At 50.0% G+C, this 11,509-nt stretch overlaps 1 non-coding gene across 1 annotated transcript; it reads left to right on the forward strand.

Annotated features, from left to right (window-relative positions):
- The first annotated feature begins 10,059 nt into the window (after positions 1-10,059).
- TRNAA-CGC (transfer RNA alanine (anticodon CGC)) lies at positions 10,060-10,131 on the forward strand. Its single transcript has one exon. It is a non-coding gene; the product is annotated as a tRNA-Ala (tRNA).
- Positions 10,132-11,509: the final 1,378 nt, after the last annotated feature.

Below are 11,509 nucleotides of genomic sequence, written 5' to 3' on the forward strand. Positions count from 1 at the left end.
TGTGGCCTCCCGACTGTATCCAGTGGGGTAGACCTGGCCTCCCTAACCGCGCAGGTGGGGTAGACCTGGCCTTCACACTGGCAAGGGTCGGGTACACCAGGCCTCCCTAACCATGTGGGCGGGGTAGGCCTGGCCTCCCTAACTACGCGGCAGGGTAGACCAGGCCTCCCGAACTGCACAGGCGGCATAGACCTGGCCTCTGGACTGGCTCTGGTGGGGTAGACCTGGCCTCCCTAACTGTGCGGGCAGGGTAGACCTGGGCTTTCTACTGGCAAGGGTGGGATAGACCTGGCCTCCCTCCCTGCACAGATGGGGTAGACCTCGCCTCCCTCCCTACACGGTCAGGGTAGAACTGGCCTCCCTACCGGCACGGATGGGGTAGACCTGCCCTCCCTACCCACGTGGGTGGGGTAGACCTGGCCTCTGTACCCATGCGTACGGGGTAGACCAGGCCTCCCTACTGACAAAGGCAGCGTAGACCTGGCCTCCCTGCCCACATAGAAAGGGTAGACCTGGCCTCCTTCCCATGCAGGCAGGGTAGTCCCGGCCTACCGGCAACGGTTGGGTAGACCTGGCCTCCCTACACACGTGGGCAGGGTAGACCAGGCCTCCCTACCACCAAGGGCAGGGTAGATCTGGCCTCCCTACAGGCAAGGGTGGAGTAGACCTGGCCTCCTTACCCATGTGGGAGTGGTAGACCTGGCCTCCCTACCCGTGTGGGCGGGGTAGAACAGGCCTGCCTGCTGGCAAGTGCGGGGTATACCTGTCCTCCCTGCCTGCGTGGAAGGGGCAGACCAGGACTCCCTACCCACGCGGATGAAGTATACCTGACCTCCCTATCCACGCGGATTGGGTAGACAAGGCCTCCCTATCCGGGCGGATTGGGTAGACAAGGCCTCCCTGCTGGCAAGGGCGGGGTGGGCCTGGCCTCCCTGCCAGCACTGGTGAGGTAGATCTGGCCTCCATACCCACACGTGTGGGGTAGACATGGCTTCCCTACCCACACAGGTAGGGTAGACCTGGCCTCCCTACAGGCAAGCGTGGGGTAGACCTGGCCTCCCTGCTGGCGCGTGCGGGGTAGACCTGGCCTCACTACCCACGTGGACGGGGTAAATATGGCCTCCCTACCGGCAGGGGCGGGTGTAGAGAAATTCCATGCAGGGACGGACGACCGGACACCAATATGATGATCAAAGTCACCAGTTTATTGAGCCTAGCTGATCATTTTTATACAAGCAAATTTCTCACAGTCATCCAGATGCAAAGGAATTGTAAAGAAACAGTCTTTAAGGTCAACAACAATCAAAGGCCAGTCTCTGGGGAGTATAGTAGCGGTTGGAATACCAGGCTGTAAAGATCCCATATCTTGCATTACTTTATTCACTGCACGCAAATCTTGCAGAAAACGCCATTTTCCAGATTTTTTTCAAAATGGTAAATACAGGAGTGTTCCATGGGCTTGTAGGAGGAACCAAATGCCCTGCTTCCACTTGTTCAGCCACGAGTTGCTCCAAAGCAGCGACCTTTTCCATTGGAAGCAGCCATTGATCAACCCAAACGGGGCTGTCCGTTAACCATTGCAGTTTCAGGGTTGGTCGCTTGTCAATGGCCGCTGCTAAAAATGCGTGGACAATCTAACTCCCCATTGCGCTAAAGCGTCCCGACCTAAAAGCCATACAGTAGTATTTAAAACATAAGGCCTTACATGTGCTGTCCTTTTGTCTTCACAGTCTTCAACTGTTATAAAATTCACGCTGATTTGTGTGGATTTCTGGCCTCCAATACCGGTTACCACAGTGTCGATATTTTGTAATTCCCAATCCCTGAACCATTCTTCCTTTGGAATTATGGTCACATCAGACCCTGTGTCAAGGAGCATACGTTTATGTAGTAGAGATTTTCCCAAAGGCCCACATAAATTAAAATGATGAACGGGTTTGGAAGATCCAATTATTTCTGTGAAAGCCACTAATGGTGTGTCAGTAGATCCGAATCCTCCGTCCCCTCGTGCAATGTTTCTGACATAGGGGACGCTAGCCTTGAAGGGTACCAGTTGAGCAATCCGGGTTCCAGCCATAATTGTCACAGGAGGAACAAATACTTTCACCATGATTGAAATGTTTCCCGTGAAATCAGCATTGATAACTCCGGGTAAAACAAATATTCCTTGTTTAGAAACAGAAGAGCATCCTAAAAGCAATGCACCTAGTCCAAGACCTAAAGGCCCGGTAGCATTCGATGGAACAACATGAACTTTATCATCAGTTATTGTGGTGTCAGTGGCTACGGCCAGGTCAACTCCTGCACTTCCTTTTGTGGCTGCCCTGAGTTTTGAAAGACAGCCGGGCACGCCGTCACCCCCGTTTGAGAGGCACTTGATATCTTGGCGCCCCCTCATCCTGGCGCTCATCATTCTGTTTCCCTGATTGTTGAGTGTTAACGGCATTCCTTCTTTTTTAAACCTTGATCGACAGTCGCTGGCTTTGTGTCCGAACTTGTCGCACTTGTTACAGACCCCAGAAAAGTTTGACTGACTGCCGTTAGTTGGTGCTGGCACAGATCGAGGCTGCCTTGCTATGCGTTGAGGGCATGTACATTTCAAATGCCCCGGTTGACCACACCGATAACACGCTAAAGGGCCTTTGTGTGGGCTGCGGTCTCCTTTTCCCTGTTGCACCATCGGTCGTAATGCTACAGCGCGCGCTGCAGCGTGAGCTTCAGCATGTATTTTAGCTTTCTCTTGTTCTTGTATTAGAGGTAAGCGATTACAAGCATCGATGATATCCACTAATGTAGCTGTATGCGGAAGCGATGCAATGATTTGTCTGCATTTTGTATTTGCATTTTGAATGGCTAAGTCCTTTCCGACTGCAGCTTTTGCTTCGGGGGTTAAGGTGGGCGACGCATCGACAGCAGCTTTTAAACGGTCAAGGAATTTCATGTATGGCTCCTCTTCCCCTTGTATGATTTTAGACTATGGCGGAGTTGGTTTCCCCACTTGTGGTACTTCTGAAATAGCTTCCAGAGCTAGTTGTTGCGCCAATTGTAAAATCTCTGGCCTTAATGCCGCCTGAACGGGACCAGTAGCGAACTGTCCCGTGCCAAGTAAGTAACATGTCTACGCTGACAAATGCAAGTGGATTTTTGTGCCCCAGCATCTAAATTTCTCACCTGGGCTTCTGCTTTCTGTCTCCACCAATAATGAAACAGCAACCTCTGAGTTGGTTCAAAGAACTTTTCCACTGAAACCTTTACATCCGCTGGCACTAAGGTTTGTGCGTTAAAAAATTGTTGTATCATTTGTTGTACATACTTATTGTCTACTCCATATTGCATAATGGCTTTTTGTAGTTCTCGAACTGTTTTCCAGTCCAAAGGCGCCCATTGTCACCTTCCTCCTGGTTCAGTAAACACGGGAAACGATCCGACAGTAGGTGGCAGTATTATTCCTTCTATAGTGGCTTGCTCAATAATTCCACGCCAACGTTGTCCTGGCGAAAAAGACGGATCCCTGGGTGGTGGTGGTGAAGGTCCTGTCTCAGCTGGTTCCGTGTTTTGTAAGGGTGGCTCTGTTAGACGTCGCATTCCTTTGTATCTATCCTCGTATCTCCATTTAGACCCTTTTCCCTCATCGGGCATTAATTCCCCTTTTTGTACACACAGGTCAATCAATTCCTGCATTTTATCCTTGGGGAATTTCTCTTCCGCCTTACCCACCACTTTAGCAAAAGAGTCCATACTCTCTACGATCGCATTTGCTGCTTTTTCATATGCTTTTTTCGTCAACGGTTGCCCACATTTACCCCTGTCTCTTTTTTGCATTTCCTCCAGCAATTCTAACATTGTCTCTTTTTGCTCTAGTATTATAGTAGCCAAATCCTCGTTTGCATTATTGGAATCAGGGTATAGCTGATTTTGAGCTTCCTCAGTATTTTCTGAGTCCCGTTGGGCCCCCCAATCATCAGAGTCCATGGGCAGAGGAATGTCTTCTGCTCATAATAGCGGCTGACTTGTCTTTTTCGCAGAAGTATTTACCATTGCCTGTTCCTCGGGTGTTAATGGGGCCATGGGAACATTGGCGCTATTTCCCCTCCCCCAAAAATTCAGCTCTTCTACAGGGAAAGCCGCAACCAGTGTTTTTTCTTCTAATGGCGGCGCCGTTGGCGGCAGGGGGGGCTTCTGTGCTCCGCATACTGTCTCTGCTGCCGAACAATACGTCAGGGGAGCAGGAGCATTAATAGTTCGAGTTTCTGCCACTAAAGCACGTTTTAACGCATCCTTAACAGCAGCTTCTGATGTTATTTGCTGCATCATTTGGAGACACTTTTTCCAATGTGCTGCCAGATGCACAGCTATTTTATTTCCTCCTTGGACAGACTCCCATATTTGCCTTCCTAAGTTCTCCCAAATAGACAAAGAAAAGAGAGCCTCAGAGTCCTTGAAAAATCCTCTTCTTTGTCCCCACTGTAACAAATCCTCTAACTGGTCCTTTTTAATATCCGTCTCTGTTTTTTCAACCAGCCTCATAAGTGTCTTTACGGCTGCCTTTTCATTCGCAGATGCTGCGATACCCTGCCACCTTTTATCACGTAAGCTTACGATTCCTGCCTCTCTCGAGCAGCCCGGCGCTTTTCTTTTAAGCCCACCGGCATTCACGGCAATTTCCCCCGCCTTTTCAGTCGTTAGCGTTCCCCTCTTGTTCCTTACCGGATCACGTCGGGGTCACCAGATGTAGAGAAATTCCATGCAGGGATGGACGACAGGACACCAATATGATGATCAAAGTCACCAGTTTATTGAGCCTAGCTCAATTCTCTAAGTTCCTAAAAAGCTCTGATTGGCTGCTGCATGCGAGCATTTGGTGTCCACACACACAAGCATAAAATGTGATTGGTTATATCGACACTGTACACACGTATAAACATAAGATATAGTTGGTTATACTAACTCTGTACACGTGCATAAACATAGGACATAATTGGCTATATTAACTAGAGCATGCGAAACTTGTCTCAGTCTAATTGGTCAAGATAACCTGCCTAATTGAGGTTGTTTGTGCCAAGTTCCCTTTATCATGGAATGTGCACCTGTGTTTTTCTAATTGGGATCTTTCTTTTTCTGTCTTCTTGTTTATTCTGTTCAAAGCCTTCTAAAGGCGTCTGGAATGCTCTTGCGACCGTGAGCTACTTTCAGGCCCAGTCACTAAGTTCCATGTAGTTCACTCCTACAGTTACCAGATGTTACTAAGCCTTTCTGGCTATTCTCCCATGACAAGCAGGGAATAGCCCTGGGAATCCTAGCCCAAAACTTGGGACCACATAGAAGGGCAGTGGCGTATTTCTCCAAACAACTTGATGAAGTAAATAAACGTTGGCCTAGCTGCTTAAGGGCGGTAGCAGCATTGGTGCTACATATTCAAGAAGCTCGTAAATTTACATTGGGCCAAAAGATTATAGTGTTGATATCTCATACTGTATCTACAGTATTAGAGGTAAAAGGGGGGCACTGGCTCTCACCACAAAGATTCCTTAAATATGGAATGGGATGATGTGGAAATAATGGTTACTAACATTGTCAATCCAGCATCTTTCCTCAGCGAAACCACGGGAGAACCAGTATCACATGACTGCCTGGAAACAATTGAAGTGGTCTATTCCAGCTGACCAGATCTAAAAGAGGAGCCACTGGAAGATGCTGAAGATTCCTGGTACACAGACAGAAGTAGCTTTGTTCGACAAGGCATCCGCAGAGCAGGGTATGTGGTAACCACTGCAGATCAGGTAAGAGAGTCCAAAGCCCTTGCCCCGAATACCTCAGCACAAAAAGCAGAAATAATAGCTTTAACCCGAGCGTTGGAGCTAGCCAAAGACAAGAAGATTAATAACTGGACGGACTCCAAATATGCTTTTGGGGTAGTCCATACCCATGGAGCCATATGGAAAGAAAGGGGACTCCTATCCACCCAAGGGAAACATATAAAACATGCTGAAGAAATTCTTAAGCTCCTGGAAGCAGTACAGCTGCCCAAAAAAGTGGCTATCATGCACTGCAAAGCTCATCAAAAAAGAAATATGGCTCAGGAACTGGGCAATGCTATGGCGGACTGTGAAGCCAAATAAAGCAGCTGAGAGAGGTGAATTAGAGGTGCAGTCTTTGGTCCCAGATGGTAAAATACAAATTGCTTGTGAACCTAGGTATTCCAAAGAGGATCGGAAATTAGTTGAAGACTTAGGTGGAAAAATAGAGAAGGGTGGGTGGGCAAAGACTCCACAGGGCAAAATAATAATCCCATTTGCGTTATTGTGGGCCATAGTTATAGCAGAACACAGAAAATCCCGCTGGGGAGCTGAGGCATTGTATAAATACTTAAATCGGTGCATAGTTGCCCGGAACCTCTACTCCACTGTTAAACAAGCGACACAGCAGTGTGAAATTTGTTTGCAAAATAATCCTAAGGTAAGCCCTAAAGCCCAACCCAGACAAATAGGGAAAGGAAACTATCCAGGGCAGCAGTGGCAAATTGATTTCTCAGAACTCCCAAGAAAAGGGGGGTTCTGATATCTGTTGGTTCTAACAGACACCTTTTCAGGCCGGCCAGAAGCATTCCCTTGCCGAACCAATAAGGTTAGGGAGGTAACTAAAGCACTTCTACAAGAAATAGTACCGAGATTCAGGATTCCTGCAACAATTTCCTCAGATAGAGGACCACATTTTATTGCAAAAATTGTTCAACAAGTTAGTAAACTCTTGGGAATAGATTGGCAGTTACATACCTCATATAGACCACAAGCGAGTGGTCAAGTGGAAAAGATGAATCACTTAATTAAGTTACAGATTGTAAAACTAGGGCAGGAGGCCAGATTATCTTGGCCACAGTCATTATCTTTGGAATCCTGAAGATTAGAACTAAGCCCAGAACTAAAGAAGAATTGAGCCCTTTTGAAATATGTTGCGGAGGGACATCACACACAGACCAATGTGATCAAGTGAAGTCCCCTTACTACCACGTTTGATACAGATATATACCTTATGCACTTGGGCACGCGCCCTACACAATACTCTAATTGGTACAATACCCCGTTTCACGCGACACTATCCTATTCTCTATTGGCTGAGCAAGCTTCTTCACGAGGTGTCCAGCAGTCACTTATCTCATTCTTCAGCATCCAGGTGTTGTTTGTCAGGCTCTTCTTATCTTCCTTTTTCCCAGCGTACAAGGACACAGCGTCCTTGTCTGCTCCAGCGTTTTGTAAACTTATGCTTCGTTCCCACCTAACGGCTGGATTGCTCACATTCCTTTGCCCAGCCAAGAAATCCTCAACAGAAATATTGTACGGGAGGCCCTATATCGTACAGGCGGGAATATCAACTCAGATTGGGGATGAAACATTATCTGAGTATGTAATAAGCCTGCAAAAACAACTTCGGGAGATAGAGAAACTGGTCTTAGGAACCAGAGCCCGAGGTCTTGATGGACCGGTGCATGATATTAAGCCTGGTGATTATGTGTATGTGAAGTCCTTTACAGATCCACCTCTGGAACCGAAGTGGGAGGGCTCCTTCCAGGTGCTGCTGACATCCCATACAGCGATCAAGATGAAAGAACAGACCTCATGGGTACATCACGCCAGAGTGAAGAAAGCCCCTAAGCCACAATGGAAATCGACACCTATGGGACCATTGAAGCGTCTCATCCAAAAACGATGATAGGGGTTCTTATGACTCTGCTGAGCGGTAACTTAATAAGTGCTTGGGAGTGGCCTTGGACAAATGCTTATTTTAGGTACAGGGGAAATGCAGGAAAGGATCTAAAAGGGATGAATTTGGCAACTGTTGTAATACATAATGATGAAACATAATGAACCACTTTTAAAAAGCAGAAGAATTTGCTTAGGGGAAAGAAAAGGGGGGAATTGATACAGGGAAATAACCATCTGCCTTTTGACCACTTAAATGTTTAATAATTCTGTTGGCCCTGTTTGCTCTTTCGAGGCTCGCTTGCCGGGGCCTGGCGCCTGTGGCATCTGTCAAGGGTTAAGCTTATCAGGGACTGGTATTCCTCAAGGACTGACATGGCAGACAAAGGGAGTGATAAGGGGAACTGCAATGCTAGTCTTCCCACAGAACTTGTTCGGACTTGTTAGAAACTGCTGAAATCACCAAGTAAGAAGAGAGCATGCATGAATGACTAAAGTTCACTAGAGGACAAAAGAAGAAGAGGAAGATAAGACCCCTGAAGAAGTAAATGACCACCGGAGACAGGTCTGAGCCTGTGCAAGATGACATAAACGTTTTAGAACGGCTGACACAAGCTTTTGAACTAACCCTGCCCCAACTTATACATATGAATATTTTGTATTGTGTGACCCTGTGAATATGTATGCCCTGGTGTAATAAATATCTGGCTGCTTGCTGAGACAGCGTGCAAGCTTTGAGGAGAAATCCCCTTGCACCCCGGTGCCAGAATAAACATGCCTGCTTTATAACTCACTCTCCGAGTTGTAAAGTTTGTTCTGCGTGTCAGCAGAGTGGGCCAAAAAAACCCTTCTAGATTTCAAAGAGAAGAAATGCCAAGCCCTACCCCTGGGGTGCCCCTAAAAGGCCCTGGGGGTCATGGTGGGCAACAAGCTGCACATGAGTCAGCAGTGAGCCCCTGTGGCCAAGAAGGCCAAGAGCAGCCTGCCTGTATGAAGAGAAGCATGGCCAGGAGATGAGGGGGAGGGATTCTCCCCCTCCATTCACTGCTTGCTAGACCACATGCACAGCCCTGCACTGAGTTTGGGGCCTCCTGCCACCAGCACAGGAAAGACATTGATCAACAGGAGCAAGTTCAGTGAAGGGGCACCAATACAGTCAGGTGTGTGGGGGTGTGCACGGGGCTGGAGAACTTTCCACCTGAGGAAAGGCTGAGGGAACGCTGTTCAGTACGGAGATGAGATGGCTTTGGGAAACTTCATGGGAGCATTTCAGTACCTATCAGGCAGTTAAGAAAACAGAGCCAGGCTCTTCATCGTGGTGCATGGTGGGAAAAGGAGAGGCAAGGGACAAAAGTTGAAAGAATGTTCAGGCAGGAGGTGAGGTCCATGAGGTCATAACCACAAGGTCACTTACGCACTGGAAGAGGTTGCCCTGAGAGGTTGTGCAGTTCCAATCCTTGGAGGTTTTCAAGCCTTCTCTCCCCCTAAATATGGTCTCCAAATGTTGAACAGAACACTCTTGCTCGTGCAAGAAGGAAGCAAAAGCCTAAGGCACCAGCAAAAGCTCTGCCTCCCCTGGGCCCTCTCTTCCCTATGAGAGAGGTCTTCCACCAACCCCACCCTTCTTCCACCTTCAGCTTTGGCAGCTGCCTGTGCCTGGCCTGTCCACTTGCCTTCACCACTCACCTTTGTAACTGAGGCCCGACACATATCTTGGCACTCCCACTGTAAGCTGGCACCCACCCCACACCTGGAGTCTACCTGGCCATGGAGGCAGGGAGAGGCCAGGTCCCCTCTGCCCGACACTGGGCACAGCTTTTCCCTGGGAATGTCCCCAAGGAGCTCTCTTCATGTGTGTGTCAGCCTGTGGCCTGGCAGAGGAACTGGGACAAGGGCTGCTGGGGCAGGGCTGAAGTAGCTCAGCTGGGAGAGCGTTAGACTGAAGATCTAAAGGTCCCTGGTTCAACCCCGGGCTTCAGCAACGATTGTCTCCTGTAGATTTTTGCAGAGACTGCCTGCCTGCCTTCTTCCAGCCTGCCCTGGCCCTCCTTGCTCCTTCACCTCTTGCCAGAGCACTGCCCGTGCACTGTAGCTGCAGATCTGCAGGTTAGAATGAGCCTTCCTCTTGCACTGCAAGCCCCCAGCCTTCCCCTGGACAGGACTCTCCATTCAGTGCTTCTTTGGGGTGGTCTCCAGCCATCCCTCCTTCCCTGCTCCACAGCACTTGGCATCTCTCCTTTGAGGGGGTCTCTGCAAAGACCCTGTCTCTCTCCTCTTTGCCATTCTCGATGGTGCACAGACTGTTCCCCTTGTCATAGACACATCACAGGAGAAGAGCGTCTCTCCTACTAGCAGGCATCAAGGGGATGTAGCTCAGTGGAAGAGCGCCCGCTTCGCATGTGGGAGGTCCTGGGTTCAATCCCTGGCATCTCCAGGGGTGGTGCTTTTGCCCTGACTGCCCAGCCTCAGGCAGGTGTGGGCTGGAGCTTGGGCACTGCTCCTCTCCAGGCCCTGTGGGCCTGCCCTGCCCACCAAGGGCTTGGCTGTGAGCTGGGCAGGGCTGTGGGACTCTCAGCTGGAGTCTTCCTTCCACCATCGCCACTGGCTTGAGCAGACCCTCAGCTCAGGGAACCTGGATCCGCTGAGGTCAGGCACAGCCCTGCAGAGGTGGGACTGGTGGGGCCGGTGCCCACCTCTTGCTCCTGGGGTGTGTGGTGACTCCGTCCACCCTGTGCTGGTAGGATCAGGGAGTCACAGGTCTGTCCACAGCCGTGCACAGGCAGTGAGGGCCAGGAGATGGTGCCTTGGCTGCTCCTCTGGCAATAACCCCCACAACCAAAATGGGGCATGAGACATGGATTCTCACTGCAGGGTGCCCAGCACCCTGGTGAGCCAAAACTCAAAGAAATAAGGCTGTTCTCCTATGGGCTTTAAACAGCCAAGCTCTGCCCAGCATGGGGGTTGCAGTGCTGAGGCTTGGGGGGGTCTCACTGTGACCCGCCTCAGGCAGGTCCTCGGGAGCTGCAGGAACAACCACAGATTTGGGGTACAGCAACAATCTTGCTTTGCTGCAGAGAATGGACCCAGCCTGCAATGCCAGACTGTTCAGGTCCCCAGATGCCATGAAACAGGCTCTTCCTGCTCAGGCGTGCTGCCCCCCTCAAGCACACACAGGCCTGTGGCTCATCTCCCCCAGGAGGAAGAGGAAAATGTCTGCCAGGTGCCAGAGTAAGGGAGAAATATTACCCCTGTGGGAGGGCAGAGCTGGCAGCGAGGTGTCACAGGACAGGTGCTGGGTTCCTCTCCCCAGTCCCCACTTGGAGCACCTTGAGTCTGCATGTCAGTGTCCATACTGTCCATAGCCCCCACCATCCTGTGTTCAGAAGATGACAATCCCCCCTTCTTCTTTACTTCACTTTTATACCTTCTTTCTCTGAGATGCAGGGCTGGAGCTTGCCCCCATGGGAGTTTTCCAGGGGATGGATGCTGTGTTTGCAGTGCCCATGGGGGCACTCATCATCACCATCACCATGGGGGTCTCACCCTGGGAACGCTGTTCTCCCATGGGGTCTGCCAGCAGGAAGGCTCTGGGGTATGGGGCAGAGGGATGTGTGTGCCTGGGCTTCTCCCATATCCCCCCAGGATCACCACAGGGGTGGAGGAGCTCCCAGCAGGGAATGGGGCAATGCTGAAGTGGGAGAGGGTGTTGGTGACAGCCACCTCCTCCCCGCTTCTCCTCTAGGGCCAGATCCTGCTGCTTGCAGCAGTACTGAGCTCCAGCAACTTCCCACATCGAACCCTGCCACAGACAG

Source organism: Haliaeetus albicilla, chromosome 30 (genome assembly GCF_947461875.1).
Source record: "Haliaeetus albicilla chromosome 30, bHalAlb1.1, whole genome shotgun sequence".
In the NCBI taxonomy this organism is placed as follows: domain Eukaryota; kingdom Metazoa; phylum Chordata; class Aves; order Accipitriformes; family Accipitridae; genus Haliaeetus; species Haliaeetus albicilla.